The sequence below is a fragment of the Triturus cristatus genome, chromosome 4_2 (assembly GCF_964204655.1).
Source record: "Triturus cristatus chromosome 4_2, aTriCri1.1, whole genome shotgun sequence".
In the NCBI taxonomy this organism is placed as follows: domain Eukaryota; kingdom Metazoa; phylum Chordata; class Amphibia; order Caudata; family Salamandridae; genus Triturus; species Triturus cristatus.
In genome coordinates, this window is record NC_140586.1 from 795,788,691 (window position 1) to 795,806,259 (window position 17,569).

The window sequence follows — 17,569 nt, forward strand, 5'->3', positions numbered from 1 at the left end:
AGGAAACTTCATAACAAATAAATCTCCCAAGATGGCCACCAGAGACAAAATAGCCCAAATGTAGCCCAAATATCACCCAGAGGTAGCCCAAGTATAGCCCAATGACAGAATGTTCCAGAGTGTTCTAACGAACAACTAGAGCGCTAACAGTCTTACTTATGACAAAAGTATGGCACACCTGAAGCCATCTTGATTGGAATAAAGTGGTAACACTTAAAACATTTAATTCACAAAGGAACAAAATGAGGGGGTTCATTTTGCCATAGAAATTATGATTAGTTCTGCAGAAAGAAAAATTAGGGCACATTTTGACTTCTCAAATCCTCTTCTATTTCATAAACAAATTCGGACATGCAGACTGAAACATGCACTTTGAATACCAGCAGCAGACTTCCCTGGTGAGCAGTATTTTTACTACAGTGATCTAATGAGCATTTAGAGTGCTAACATTCAGAATTTATGGCAAATGTGTGACACATCTGAATGCCTTCTTGATGGAACCAAAATAAAAAACTTAAAGTATTCCCACTGAGGAGACTGCAGTAAATGAGGAAATTAGGAAACTTCATAACAAATAAATCTCCCAAGATGGTCACCAGAGACAAAAGAGCCCAAGTGTAGCCCAAATATCACCCAGATGTAGCCCAAGTATAGCCTAATGACAGAATGTCCCAGAGTGTTCTTAAGAACAACTAGAGCGCTTGCTGTCTTACTTATGACAAAAGTATGGCACACCTGAAGCCATCTTGATTGGAATACACTGGTAACACTTAAAACATTTAATTTAAAAATGGAACAAAATGAGGGGGTTCATTTTGCCATAGAAATTATGATTAGTGCTGAAGAAAGAAAAATGAGGGCGTATTTTGAGTGACTTCTCAAATCCTCTTCTATTTCATTAAAAAATTCTGATATGCAGACTGAAACATGCACTTTTAATACCAGCAGCAGACTTCCGTGGTGAGCAGTAGCTTTACTACAGTGATCTAATGAGCAACTAGAGTGCTAACATTCAGAATTTATGGCAAATGTGTGACATATCTGACTACCTTCTTGATGGAATCAAAGTAAAAAACTGAAAGCATTTCCTACTGAGGAGACAGCAGTAAATGAGGACAGTAGGAAACTTCATAACAAATAAATCTCCCAAGATGGCCACCAGACACAAAAGAGCCTAAATGTAGCACAAATATCACCCAGATGTAGCCCACATGTAGCCCAATGACAGAAGTGTGCAAAACACTTATTTTTTGTGTATTTGCAGTTTTATATAGTGCAGACTTGTCAGGTATTGGAATGCTTTACATGAGCATTGGTTACATCACAAAAGATCAAATTCATTTTGGTTGTAGACATGGGGAGATTAAGTGATTTGACCACAACCACAGAATGTTGAGCTGAAGCAGAAACTCCAACCTGGTTCCCCAGTTGCAAAGTCTGCAGCTCTGGAAGTAACACCACATCCTCTCGCCAAGGTGCAACATTTAATCAAGTGGTCAACTGGATAAAAAAACATAAAGATTACAAATAATTTAAAAGATCTTTGTCGCTATTTGAAAACTCAGAAAATATGTCCTCAATTTAGTTTTTAGAGCACTAACCATAATTTTGATGCAAATAAGACCCTCTCATATATGAAATACTATAGGTATTACAGTTTTGATTACATCAAGATGACGTCAGGCGTTCCACACTTTTGTAATAAATATAGAATGTTAGCAATCTAGTTGTTCATTGGGATAATGTTGAGAGGCAGAGGCCAGGGGCACGGACTCTGAAAATTGAAGGCAGGTAGGAGAGTGCAGAGGCAACAATTTGACCACACTGGGCAGGCAGGAAGGGCAGAGGCAGCACAACAGACTATGGAGGGCAGTGAAAAGGGGGGCAGGGGCAACAAACCAACAATACAGGACTGGCAAGAGAGGCTGTGGGAATATAATAGACCATAGTGGGCAGAAGGTAGTACAACCATACATGCCAACAGACCCGTTTCAGCCAGGAAACGTCCAATGTTTTTAAGCTCAAATGGGCTTTATTTGATCTGTCTCCTGTCTACAATCTCCTCTTTTTCAATGTAACTCAAAGGGGAAAATCAATACCCCAGTTTTTTTTCAAAATCTCCCTCTTACCAAGTTCAAAATGTTCGCAAATATGGTACATTGAATCATGGTAGGCAGAAGGAATTGGGGTAGGGACATGGACTCGAATAACAGAGGACAGGAGGAACATGGAGAGGTGCACCAAACCGACCCTACAGGGCAGGCATCAGGGTTTGCAGCAGCACAATACACCACACAGCGCATGCGGGACGGGAGTGCAGCACAACAATCCATAGAAAGCAATAGGGAGGGGACAGGGCCATGCACATGGACAACAGAGAACAGATGGGAAAGAGGCAATGGTAGCTAGCTGACCATAATGCACAGACAGGAGAGAAAGCTGCAGCATAACAGACCATAAAGGGCAGGAGGGACGGATCAGGGGCATTACAATGGAACAGAAAACCAGGAGGGAGGAAATAGGAAGTCTGCACATGGAAACAGAGGGCTGGGGGCAAGGTGGCAGGGCAGGAGCAGCAGGATGACCATGGAGGTCAGGCAGGATGGGCACTAGAAACAAGACACACCATGGAGAGCAACAATGAGACTATGGTGGCATACACACAGACCATGGAGGGAAGGTGGGAGGGGGTCAGGGGCAGCTAGCTGACCACACAGGGAAGGTGGGAGGGGCCATGGCAGCACAGAAGACCATGCATGGCAAGCGGGAGGGTTAGTGGCAACACAATGGCTATGATGGGCAAGAAGGAGGGTGCAGGGGCATGCACAAAGGACCATGGAGGATAGAAGGGAGGGTCAGGACCTGGGCACAGACAAGAGAGTTCAGGGGAAGGGGCCTCACAACAAACCGCGCAGGGCAGGCAGGAGGAGCAGTTGCAGCACAACAGATCAGGGAGGGCAGAAGGGTGTGGCAGTAAAATGGACCATGGAGGACAGGAGGAAGGGGATAGGGGCATGGCATGTGGACAGGCAGGGTGGAGGTGGCAGGGACAGGTTACAGTCATCTGACAATGCTAGGCAGGTGGGAGGGGTGTGGCAGCTCAACAGAACACTCAGAGTAGATAGGAGTGGCAGGTCCATGGAAAATAGTGGACAAAAAGGATGGAGCAGTGGCATGCACAAAGACATCAGAGGGCAGGGGGAAGCGAATAGGGGCAGCAAGCTAAGCACAGAGGCTAAGCAGGAGGTCAATGATGGGCCATAGAATTGGGCAATGGAGGGCAGGAGGAGTGGACTGGTACATCATGCTAAATGGAGGGCAGTGGCAGCACATCAGACCATGCATGGCAGGAGGGAGGAGGCTAGTCCATGGATTCAGACAACAGAGAATAGGGAGGAGGTGGATGGGGCAGCAAGCTAACTGTTCAGAGAAGGTGGGTATTAGGAACTTTATTGTTTTTAAAATGTGTGTCTGTGCGAACTACTTAAAATATGAACAAGTATGCAGCATAATCTCACTTTTATTCAGGAAGAAGAGGACGTTTGTGACTGTGACTCCGGGCTCACTTGGCAGAAACACCCCCTGACCCTCCACCCCCATCGCAAAATGTAATGCCCGTGAAAAGGGTAGGTGGACGCAGTGTTATATAGAACATAGTCCTGAGAGCACGATTGAAAATGAAAACTAGATGTAGTATATGGTATAAACTATGCACCAAAAAGTGTGATATAAGATGAACCGGGGCGTGAAATATAATATGCAATACATTGTGCGCAATGACAGATTCATTGGAGAGCGCGAGATAGCACAGGCACTAGCGCATGCTATGCGATATGCGCCTTGGATTGTAATATGCACAGGACAGTGTTGTGTAACATAACTAGTCTCTAAAGTTGTAATATAAAATATGTGCTGGGGAGTGTAACGTTGCATATGCACTGTGACAAAGATATGGATACCAGATTGTAATATGTATGGCATAGCGCTGTGCGTTATAACATACACATCGAGGAAGGCGCGTTGGATGGGGCAATATAACCCGTGCGAAGGCAAGTGTGGCATGACATATTCACGGGGTGGTGTTATAGTGCACATGGGCTAGAGAGTGTCATAGCATACGCACTATCTGGTGGAATACAACACAGAGGTGTGAGGCAATCGCCGGACGCTGATGGGTGTAACACAGCATTGGGCTCAGCCAGGAGCACGCTGTGACTCTCAAGTGAGGTTCGTCTCCTTTCCAGAGAGTAAAATAAAAAGTATTACACATCTGGCGGTGGATGTGTTTTTATTAACCGTGTGGGGGGTTTCTTGCATAGTTTGGTCGAATTTTTGTCGAATCCCCTTTGAATGGCTTGGTATGCGTGTATATTAAATGTGCCCGTCAATAGCTACCCATGTTTGTATAAATAAACGACAAGGGTGTCTACTTGGAGAGTACACACCGACGGGGGCGCCGGGATTAGGCACGGTAGGGCGTCAGACACGTCAGAGCTTCACTAGCGGTGTAAATACATTCCATGTGGATTCATTCTATGCATAGTCGCCTTTTAATGAATATCATGCAAATCGTCATGGTGATAGGTACATACGGTTTGTCCAGCATGTCCTAGGTGTTTCTATAAATATATATATTATTAAAATAATAAAAAACAAAGGCCGGCCCCGGGGGATGGGGTCCCCGGAGCCATAAGTGGCCTGAGGAGGGGGGCAACACAGCCCCCTCCTAAAGAATTTAAATTAAAAAAAGGCCATGACCCGGGGGTTGGGGTCCCCGGGGCCGATTAAGGCCTTGGGAGGGCCAAATTAATTTTTTTCAACAAAAAAAAATAGGGTGCAGGCCCTGGGGGATGGGGTCCCCAGGGCCAGTAAATTAGAAAAAGAAGGGGGGCCACACAGCCCTCCTTCTTAAAAAAATAAAATAAATAAAAGACGGGCATCGCACTGGAGGCTACGCCCCCTCCTTGTTGCACTCTGCAAACGCGCCCCCTGGCCAGTTGTAAGTTGGGGAATTAATTCCCCTTCAATACTGAGGGTCCCTGAGGGCCAACTAGCCCAACAGGTATCTCCAGTGTGCACCAGGTAGCTGCGTTGCAGACAGGTGTTCTGAGGCCACGCCCCTTTTTACACCTCTATGCAACGCAGCTCTGTGGCACTTACTGGAGGTACCTAGTGGGCTAGTTTGACCCTAGGGACCCTTAGGATTCAAGGGGACTTAATCTCTCAACTTAGAACGGCCACAGGGCGCGTTTACACAGTGGTGAAGGGAGGGGACGGGGCCTGAGGTGACGTGTGCAAACACGCCCTGTGGCACGTTTTAAGTTGGGGAAATAATTCCCTTTCAATCCTGAGGGACCCTGGGGGCCAACTAGCCCACCAGGTGCTTCCAGTAAGTGCCACTGCTCTGCGTTGCAGAGAGGTGGTGCAGGCCGTGCCCCTGTTTACACCTCTCTGCATTGGCGCTTACTGGACGTACCTAGTGGGCTATTTTGCCCCTAGGGATCCTCAGGATTCAAGGGGACCTAATCTCCCAATTTAAAAAACGGCCAATGTGGGTTCATCTATGAGAAAACTGAAGATTAGATGGATGGAACATCTTAGAGCCATCAAAAACTGCTATCCTAAATATCCAATGACAGTACATTTCAAAGATAAACATAAACTGACTGAATTAAAAGATATCCAATTCATGGGTATTGAACAAGTTAATATTGATAGAAGAGGTGGAGACTTAGAAGCAAAATTAAGATCGAGAGAAACCTATTGGATTAATAAATTACGAGCAGTACAATATGGGTTGAATATGGATCGTGAAATATATACATTATTAAGTTAACTCGGTCCTTAAATCTTCTTTGCGACTCTGTATGTCACATATTGGAATTAATAAGAGAAATACATATGTATACTTATTGATATTTAAGATGATCATAATTGGGACTCTAAGTTACTTCCCATAGATCACAACCTCCTGCTACAATACAATTAAGAAGTTGAGAATAGGTACAGTGACCTGAGCAGGCAGCTTTGATGTTGATTCTAATAAACAACAATTATTGAGTATTCTAATTTTGGGTACGTTCTTTCATTAAAATGGTCTGAGTAAATAATACATTTTGCGTTTCAATTAGATGGAGGAGGAATTAACAAATTTAATAAATTACTTACCTAATAGATTTAATACTAGTTGTTCAAGAGGTTTTTTATAATAGATCATATGCATATTTGTTTTTTTACTTTGGTTAATTTTTGTTGTCCTAAATTTTAGATTATGACTATGGACTTATGAATAAATTGCGTAATATTATAGAATTGTGTGGTAGGAAAACTATTATAAGATGCAACTTTTATATAGTTCTAGATAGCACAACACATAAGAACGATCAAGTTCCAATGCTAGCTATCCAGGGTTCGATTCTCGGCTGAGATACTTAGAAGATGCATGGGTGTGGATAATTATCAAGATACCATAAATTTATGCCTTAGGCTTCATCTATTGTAACCTTTTTATGTTGAACTATATATATTTCTAATTTATCACCATTATTATAATACTAGTTCTAGGGTAGAAACAGATATCTATTAAAAGACTGACCGCACTGACATACAAGATAGCTCAGAGCAGTAAAACACGGAATCTCAATAGAGTTAACATTGGAGGTTCGTGTTCGTGATGAGAAAATAATTCAACTAAATATTTTTTCTTTTTATAAATCCCTTCATTTTGCTACATGTAGTACTCTACTTTTATTTTTTATTTTAATATAAATTCTGATTTTGTTCTAAATAAATGTTGAACATTATTAAGGAGAAGAACTCATGTTGAATTGGCAACGACGCATCTTGAGTCTGTTAACATTTAAACAAACGTTCCCGCCAAATTACGCTAATTGATTGACTAAGGGGGAGTATATAAAAAGGCAGTTGACACTAATGTTTTGTCTGCGGTACGGGCTGAGGCAAAGGTTAGACGATCGTCGAAAGGTTGAGAGGTAAGAAGAATTCTCTAGCATTGGGACTCTAGTTTTGTTGAACTTAGACATAAAGTGTAGTCATTCCTCTGTCACTTTGACTTTACAATACTGACAGGTCCTGTCCTAGTTCGTAAATACTTTTCACAGCTATTCTCAGTCAATTGTCATAGATATATTTTTTTACTGATATTGACAGAATGAAGCTTTTTAGTCAGCATGAAGAGTAGAGTGTACCTATAGTGTAGAATCAAATGTGTAATATTAGTAAGTGTTCTTTAATTTTGGGTATAATTCATTAGAAGCCTTTCTGAACATACAATTAATCTAAAAAACCAAACAGATAGCTAGTTGAAACTGGATTCGCTTTGACAAGGAGGCTAGCGTAGCGCATTAGATCATGGTATCAACAAAAAATTAACTTCGCGGGTTCGATCCTGGTATAAGGTTCAACAAATAATTAATTAAAATAAACTCCTTAATATTTAAAAGAATTTTCTTCTTTAGACTAGGTGACACTGTGTAAGGTATATGTTTGGTTTATTGGACTATTACAGATCTTATCAAGGATCAGTAGACTGAGGACTGATAAAGAATACACTCTGATTATGAAGATATATTTTAGCTGTGCAACAAGTATACATGAATAATTAAGTTTCAATATTAATAATGATTATTTGTAAATAAACAAAGCAATAAGGTAACATCAATATATATTATTTTAGGAACCTATACTTAGAAAACGGAGACTCTACTAATGGGAGAACTTTTTCCAAAATACAAGGCAAGAAGTGAGATTAGCTACTTAACTGAGGTAAACAAATGCTCCAGCCATTATAAGAACTGGGAGGATAAAAAAAAAATTAAAAATTGATACACCACTATGGATCATTAGAATGGGTATACTTACCATAGAAAATGTGTATATTATTATGACAACCCGAATTTCTGTACACGTTTGACTGATTGAACAATCGGTTATAATTTAGATACTGCTTTTGAGTTTATAAATTAACAATTATGTTCTAATTTTAAATAAGTGTTAATTTGTATTTTAATGTATCAGGAACGTGCTTTATTGTAAGTTGTTCTTCCTTTCTGTTTAAAAAAAAAAAACCATTTATGTTGTTTGTATGACAGCCCTGAAGAAGCGCAGTGTGCGCGAAACACGTGTTGGCTTTACTGTGATACTTGTATGTAAATCTGAACATAAAGGAAAAAGAAGGCATCACTGTGATTCTTATATGTAAATCTCTACAAAGAAAATAAGAATAAACATCAGAAGATGAATACATAAGAAGACTCATATATTGTTTCTTTGCTTGTAATATGAAACTATCTCAGATTTGTTTGTGTTAATATATATATATATATATTTATATATATATATATATATATCAGCTCCAATCCACCTCAATTACAAAGGAATTATCGCACTCTCTGGACATGGAAGAAAAACTTTATTCTAGTTAAATAGTTAAGCTAGTTAAAGAGGAAGACAAGAAGAAGATTGAAGATCTAATGGGAAAAATGAAGGCAAGATTGCTCAAATACGAACAAAAGATCAGAAATCTGAAACAAGAGAAATTCCAACGTAATGAAAATGACTCCCTACAGGGCAGGGTTTTAACTTTTGCCCGTAAATTTGATGGTCCGAGAAAAGAGTTGAGTATAAGATCCAAACAAATGCCCCAAAGAGTGGAAACCTCAGAATCTGATCTTACAGAGAATGAATCAGGAGATGAACAAACAGGAAGACCAGTGGAAGGGAGGGGAATCCAGACTCCTTTTCACGACGAGTTTCAAATCATTCGACAGTCCTGGTTACGGGGAGGCAAGAACAAACCACCGGAAAGAGGTGCAGAGAAACGCGACGAGCCGGGGGTGGCAGGAAGATGAAGAGCACCCGGATGGGCGAATCGCAAGAAGTCATCCAAAAAACAGTAAATACCACCAATTTAACAGTAGTCAATTTAACTAAAAAACTTCTTACGGAGACTGAAGTCAAAGTACTAAGTCTAGGTTTAACGTTTTGTCCAAGCAATCACCTGGAGTATACACAAACTAGGATCGACCTTTTTAGTTTTGTGTGTAAACTAAAACTGCACAAATATTTCAAATTAAGAGTGAATATGAAAGACCCTAGAATAACATCAAGGTTGACTGTGACGGACATGTTGACTGGAAAAGATCTGCCAGCAATTGAACTCTTGGAAAATCTCCGATCAGAAACAGAAGGAGACTTGACAACCAATGATGATATGGCCACAAAGGCCAGAAATGTAGGCATTGAGCAAGAAAGAGAAGAGAGTCCATTTAAATCTAAATCTCTCTTCAACCCACAAATGCCATTTGATGCGATAGATGTGTTCTCGGAAACCGTGGTGAAAGATCTTTTAAAATACAGGTCGAAGAATTTGCCAAGAAGTGAAAAGAACAATCTATCGAAGATGGAACAAAGAGCAATACAGAACTTAAGACAGGACACGTCTATAATCCTAAAACCCTCCGACAAAGGGGGAAATGTGGTTCTTCAACCTAGGGAACAATACTGTAAGGAGGCCTTGCGTCAACTATCAGACGAACAATCCTATCAGAAAACAACTAATGACATGTATCAGAAAAGTATAAAAACCTATGATGAATTGATTCCAAAATGGTACAATAAATCAATGTTAGGCCAAAAAGAACATTTATTTATTCGTAGTTCAAATCCAGTAGTTCCCACTCTTTACCACATTCCCAAACTGCATAAGGACAATCTGCATCCACCGTGCAGGCCAATTGTATCGTCTTTGAATGGTTTGACTGAGCATTTATCAATGTTTATAAATCACTTTTTACTTCCTTTTGTGATACAATTGGATTCCTATGTAAAAGATACAAAGGATTTTTTTAACAAAATTACGCAACAGGAGTGGGATCCCACTTACCAATTGATGGTACTCTACGTCACTAGCCTCTATACCTGTATAGATCATAGGGATGGCGTTAAAGCAGTGAAATTCTACTTGGAAAAACAACAGTTACGATACACAGAAAATAATCAAATGCTGATTGAGTTTTTGGAATTTTGTCTAAAAAATAACATAGTTTTATTTGAGGACCAATATTATAGGCAACTGTCTGGTACAGCGATGGGCACCTGCTTCGCTCCCAGCTATGCGAACTTGTTCGTTGGCTGGTGGGAGGAGCAGGTACCCAAAGTGAGGGCAATTGCGGAAAGGTAGTTAAGTGGTATCGATATATCGATGACTTGTTCATTGTGTGGCAGGGGACAATGGACTCGGCCCTTAGATATGTTGACACTCTAAACAACAATAGTGTCAACTTACATTTTTCAGGAACTGTGAGTCCAGTGGCAGTGGACTACCTGGACCTGAAAGTGTTTATAGAAGAGGGTAGAATTCACACAGCCCTATACCGCAAGTCCACCGCAGGAAATTCTACGTTATTTGCAACCAGTAGCCATCCACCTAAACTCGTTCAAAGTATACCCTATGGTGAGTTACTTAGGCTGAAGAGAAACAGCACTAGAGAGAAGGATTTTGAGGCGGCTGCCTTAGAAAGTATAGCCAGGTTTTCTGTAAGGGGATATGATCCCAAAATGTTGAATGCTACGTTGCATAAAGTGAGAGGAATTCCAAGAGTTAAACTGTTAATTGATAAGGAAAAACCGAGAGATGAAAAGGGTAAATTCCAAATGGTTACCCCTTATTCTGCGGAAGCCAATCATTTAAAACATATACTCAAAAAGAATTGGCACATTCTGAAAACAGATAGTGTTATATGTGACGATATTCCTGCCTATCCCTTGATGACATTTAAGAAAGCAAGGTCACTTAGGGATATTCTAGTTAGAAGTTATCTGGAGAAAATACCACAGAGAGTGAGCACATTAAAAGAAATGATGGGCTTTTTTCCATGCAGCAGATGTAAAGCCTGCGCAAACAGTAAAAGGGTCTTATCATATAAAATACCGGATATAGGAAAGGAAAAGAAGATAATTAAATTTATCACCTGCAGTACACCATATGCAGTATACTGCCTATTATGCCCTTGTGGGCTACGATATATAGGCAGTGCGGTCCATCAATTGAAGATTAAAATATTGGAACACCTGAGGGCCATTGATAAGAAAGATCCTGCATATCCGGTAGCACGCCATTTTGCTGAGAAACATCAGAGTGACCGAAATCAGCTACAATTTTATGGCTTGGACTCCACCCCCCTAAGTGTACGAGGGGGAGACCGGGTCCGCAAATTGCGGCGACTCGAGTCCCGGTATATTATAGACCTGCTCACAAAGTTTCCAGGAGGCTTGAGCAGTGGAGAGAAGTTAGCAGTACATATAGGTTCTTGATTTTGAGATACTCAGTTATCATTTAATAAAACTACTTGAGATATTAGGTAGGAACCATTGAAACTGAAACTGTAATTGCTATATGAATTTGTTTTCCTAAACACTATTGAGATTGAAATTGAAAAATAAAACATACATAAATAAGAATAACAAGAAATAATAATAACAAAAATACAAATAAAAATAAAGTAAACACTGACGTAATAATTGATGGTAAGAAGATCATGTATCAAAAGTGAGACGAAGTAGGGACCACAGCCGATCCACGGCGAGATATTTAACACCTGATTATTTAGCACACTAACAACCAATGTATGGATAATGATATGTGTTTGGAAAATATTTACAAAACACAAATAAGAAATTAATTCTATGGATTTTAGGGTGAATATATGTAATTATGTTTATTCACAATTGAGATTTATTCATGAGTGTGCATAGTTATGGTGTAACAGCATGATTTCATGTTAAGAATAAGGTAAATTTGAAATGCTGGTTCATATAGAACCTTTTTAAAGATGGTGTGTTTAGTAGAACAAACACGCTATTCCATTTTCTGTTTCACTGATTTTATAAACATGGCCTTCTCCGGTGTGTCATCAACACCGAAGAAGGCAGTTCACCGTAACGCGTTTGTTGCTGGCCATTTGAAAAATAAAGTATTTCTTCCACGTCCCCGAGAGTGCGATAATTCCTTTATAATTGAGGTGGATTGGAGCTGATGTAAAGTGCGGCGTCCACAGCCATTTTTAAAGTGGAACCGGAGCGTATATATATATATATATATATATATATATATATATATATATATATGTTCACTCCAACGCTCACCTTCATATATATATATATATTCAAAATACCAATTTCTTCAGTTTCGAGAAATAATCCAGCACTCCAAGGGGAACGTTTCTACTCCAATTTTATTTGAACAATGGCATGCACGCGTTCCGGCTGTCAAAGCAGCCTTGTTCACGAACCATATATATCTCATTATCTCATTAGAGTGTTCAAAATCAATAGTGGAAGCAAAAATGCGTTAGGCTGCAACATAGTCCTCAACCTTTTCATCCCTTCCTTGCTTCCTTCTAAAGTTGTTATGTCTCTTTAATTGTACGCTTGGTTCCTTCGAGAATTGCTTCCTCAGTGTTTCTTTGGCTTCAGAGTAAATATCAAAGTCTGCTGATTCACTTTGTGAGCATCCCATAGGTTATGAAACATTCTCGGACCCGCTTGCCCAAGATGACTGAATAGAATCGCTGTTTTCCTTGAAGTTACAAACTTTATGCAATGAGCAAACATTCCTTCCATTTTATGTTTTTTTTTTCTTCAATGTTTGGTTTTCCTGGCAGTTGCAAAAAGGGTGGTGATTGCAGACCATGCTGTATGGAGCCCATACAAAATAAGAAAACAGTGATGAAGTAAAAAAACACCAGAAGGAGGATAAATTGGATGAAGAAATAAATGACTGCAAAGAGTTTTTTCTTATTTATCTCATTCTTAGTTAGGAATTAAAATGATACTGACTCTAAAACTAAGAAAAGGTTAAACGTGTTGAATACTGTGCTTCCAAAGTGTAGAATCCAACTCAAGATGTCAGTCCTTTTTCCTTGTTCAATAACAATAACAATGCTGTTATTAAAATGGTGAGGAAAAGTGAAAAGTGTTACACTCAATTCATCCAGGTGTGGCCGTATGATGTGACGTGCTGTTCAGTTTCTGTCCAGTTGCATTATCGGAGATGCTATGCATGCAGAAGAACAGCAGAAGGGGGAAAGCTCGTACTTCCTTGAGCGCGATGAGTCCGATTCGCCGTTCAACTCTTTCCATGTACGTGGAGGCCTCAAATACCATAGAAATGCGAGGTGAGTTTAGAAAGACGTGCACGCAGGAGCCGCTCAAGCGCTGAGAGAGAGGAGATTCCAAATCCTCTCGAGCATGATGAAGGCGACAGGCACTTTGTCTCCACAAGTGAACAAGAACAGCAGCCGTGGTAGAATCGAGAATACAATGACTGACAGCTAGGGCCCCCAGAAATGTTCATATAAATATGCTATGCTAATTCTTCTTCTTTGTTTAATTGTGCACTTACTCATCATTTGATGCTGTTGTTTTTATGCGTAGTACATGGGGTTTTCTGTTGTCGTATGTTCCACGTTCTTTGGAACGAGTCGGATGGTTCTTGGAACCTCAGCAGAGTCTGACGCCAGACTGCTGTGTTCCTCCAAGTGTCCAGACGCGTCTTAAGTCATGGGGTTCTTTACCTTGGATTCAATGCTTTTCAACTTTAGCCAGCTTACTGTATACATTCATCATTTCACCCTCTCACAATAAATCAGCAAATGCTCGCTAATCTCAAACAGCACCGCCAATCCATCTGCAAGGTAGTTTAAGGGGGGAAACAATTGCATGGATGGATTCATCCAGGATGGCAGAGGGCTGTCGAGTCAGAAAGTGTTGGTGGGTTCCAGAGAACAACTCTTCTCCAAATTGTGGTAAGAGTAAACCTACGGGAGCATAGGGGCATATCAACAACAACCGGCGATAATTATCTCTAAGCGCACTTAGCGCTAGGATAATTATCGCCGGCTAGCGTGAATTTTTATCGCTGAGATAGCGTGCTATTAGCAACGCTTATCTCAATAGCGATAAAAATCCTCACGCTAACAGGCTAACGTGAGATTATCGCTGGAAACCCAGCGATAATCTCATGTTACCTTGTTGATAGGGACAGGCAAACTTAGCCATGATATCCTCCTTCCATAGGATATCATGGCTAAGTCAGAAAAATACCAGACGTAAAAAAGCAGCGTTAACCGCGGTTAGCGCTGCTTTTTTTGTCTCTAACAGGGTTAGCGACATTCTTGATAATAGGAGAAATGTCGCTTAGCGACATTTCTCCTATTATTTTACTCTGGAACGCCCCCTTTGCATCTCATTAGAGATGCAAGGGGAAGCGTAGAGTAAAAGGGTGCTAACATGCAAATTTGCATGTTAGCACCCTGTTGTTGATAGGGCGCTAGTTTTATCTCTCCTTTTTTGGCTTTTAAAGCCAAAAAAGCAGAGATAAAGCCCTTGTTGATATGCCCCAACGTATTTTAAGTAAATAGAATTTTAATGCAGTAAAGGACCCCATGACCAGAAGCAACTGACAATACAGAAGCAAATGCCTTCTGGAAGTGCAACACATGTTGAATATATACAAATATAGAATGTAGAGCACTGAAAGGGAATAGAGAATGTTATGCATAATGTAGAACAATACAGTGAAGAAGCAGAAAGGAATAATCGAGCTGACAAAAGAATCAGCACACATCATGGCCGCAGGGTCATAGTTGGCGGTGTGATGCAAACATGCATGACACCCCGATCCGACGTTAGGGGTCAGGAGTGAACAATAAAATGGGAAAAACCCTGCCTGCGCTCATGCGCGATGAATGTCAGAGAACACTCCCTGCCTCTGCTTTTCATTTAGCAATTGGCCCTCCGTATCACACTGCTGTATGAAGTGTCAGCTTTCCATTTGCTTTCTGTCAACTCCACTGCCAAGCTACCTCTCCCATAAAAACAGAATCGAACAGGATGAAACAGACTGTGTCAAAATGGGACAGGGTAAAGCAGAAAAGAAAATGGGAGCAACAAATGTGTCAGAGGTGAGTTAGTATGGTAAAAAAAGAAAACATTCAGAGAATTGGATAAGTAACTTTCATACATAACTAATAGTAAATAATTTCTGTCACAAAAAGGTTGCAAATAACAGCAAATGAGAAACTACTTAGGTCAAAATCAAGTAACTAGCCGTAAAGAAATGTCTCAAAAAGGAAGAAATACAACATATTTGCTACAGGATGAGGGGCTTATTTACAATCCGCTTGCCCCGCCAGTGAGTTACATTGCATGATGCACTGGCGGCGCAACCTGCTACATGATATTTACAAGCACACGTAGAGTCACCTTGTGTGGCTTTACGTGTACTTGTAAATATCACCCCTTTTCACGCAACACTTTGCGTGTTAGGGAAGTGACATGGGTGTTGCTGTGGGTGTTTCCACCCAACACCCATGTCCACTGATGCATTTCCAGATTAACTAGCAATCGTAAACCTGGAAATCCGTCAGAATGCTATGCCACACGTAGTGGCATAGTGAGGCGCAACAAGGAGAAATGTTTTAATTCCTCCTAATTTTTTTCTTCTTTTAATGTGTGCTGCATTCTACAGTACGCATTGGAAGAAGAAATCACCTCAATTGATTGTTTTTGTGCAGGAAGGTGCCCCTTCCCGTACAAAACCAATCTCCCCACGAGGCAGGCATCCTTGCACCATGGTCTGTGCCATGTGCTGTTTTCTACAACCTGTGAGACGACAAGTCGTAGCACACTTTCTAGAGCTTGCCATACTCCAAGCATGACGCATAACAGCGCATCACTGAAAAGCTGCTTGACCTCCGAGCCTGGCGGTGCAGAGACATTCAATCTTGGCTTAGGATGAGGCTGAAAGCACTGTGCGTTGGGCAATTACAGGCACTCATCTGTCTCATTTTGCACACTCTATGTCAAATTCTTTCTGACTGCGCATAGCATTGCCACATTATTGTGCTCTGCACAGAGAAACCTCCCATCTTCACTCCAACACAGCCACCACATATTGCTTGCCCCCACCTCGTTCATTTCCCTGACCCTCATAATTACCTTAGGGCTTTAGTGGTTTGACCTGCTAACATTTGGCCTGCCTTCCTCCTCCAATTATACTCGCTTATTTATCCTTTCTGGGCAGACTTATGATCCTACTTTCCCTATGATTGCTATTACCTCCCAGAATGGCATATGATTGTATTGTATTTTTGTTACTGTCATTATTGCATTCTGTAAAAATAGTAAAGAAGGTTGAAAAGCAAGAGTCGCCTTGGAAAACTCGAATGTGCAGAACTGCTGACATTGCAAATATTTTATTGATGACACTTTTCCTGACATTTGTGCTGGAAACTCTGCCTGTTTGGGTGGTCACTGGTATATTGTTGGCGGAACAGATGTGGTTACTACTGCACTATTGCAAAATGTGCTTTTAGCTTACAAAATGTCCCATGAGCAGAAGTAGCTCTATGTATACGTCTGAAAGGTCCCCTGCCTCACACATTACCTTCTCCAATCTTGGTTGATCGCAGAATTTGAATTACAGGAATGCTGTGCCTCATTTTCGTAGGAAAGCTGCAACTTCTTAAAGGTCACTCACTCAGTGAACATTCTAGGGAAGATGCATTTTTTGGCCCATACTCCAGCATTGGTACCCAGATTGTTCAGGCAATTTCCAGATAAGTCTGATTCTTTGCAGGACAGGAATATTATTAAGCTGACGCAGTTCCTTCTGCCTCGCTCTGGACAGATGCCTCGCCCACAGCATAATAACATGGGCCTACACAGATGAAGTGGGCTGGGTTATGGTGGTACATGACGGTGCAGCAGCAGTGACAGAGACTTACCAGGATGTGGCCAACTCTCTGGTGCGGGCTTCTCTTAAGGCACTCCTCCCTCTCAGGGAACGCAATCCTGCAGGTCGATTGCATCACATATTTGCACTCAACATGGCTGTTTCTCCTACCCAAAAGCACTGGGAGTTGAGTTAATGAAGAACTTTATCTCCAAATTCAAGATGACGGATGGGACTTAATGTTCTATCTAATTTTTGCCAAAGAAAAATGGAGGTCTAGAGATTGTGGAATATCTTCCGGTCTACACACTATATAGAGGGGTGGGGGGGGGGTTCTTGCCACTTCCATGCAGTGCTATGCTTTCAGGAAGTTATTTTTGGTCTTGCTCATCTCTCCTGGTTTTTTGTCCCACGTGTTTTCCAGGAATTGGTTACCTCTTCTCTTTCATCAAGTTCTATAAATCCTTCTCCTTTCATCTCCAGCTTCCTTGGAAATCTCAAATTTTACTCTTCACCATCTTTTACGGAGTTTTTATGCCAGCTGTTTTCTGTCCCCTCCTTGGGCTCATCCTTGAAGGATCTTGCTGATAGGTGCTACCTAGTTAGCAGCACTGTAGCTACTGGAAGGGGTGTGCCTTACATCTGGCAGCCAAGATAATAGAAGACAGAACCAGAAAGGTGCCATTGACTCGACCAATGTGACAAGAAACAAAGCACTTTTTTGCAGGCACTTAAAAAATCAATAAGGAATTTGTTATTTGAACTTAGATACCCAAAAAGTGGGTGATTGCATATCAAGTGTGTTATAGATAA

General features: G+C 40.9%; 1 protein-coding gene across 1 annotated transcript in view; it reads right to left on the reverse strand.

Annotated features, from left to right (window-relative positions):
• The window catches only part of LOC146835060 (vitamin D3 hydroxylase-associated protein-like), an 824,670-nt gene that overhangs the window by 84,395 nt on the left and 722,706 nt on the right, over window positions 1–17,569 (reverse strand). The window lies entirely within an intron of this gene.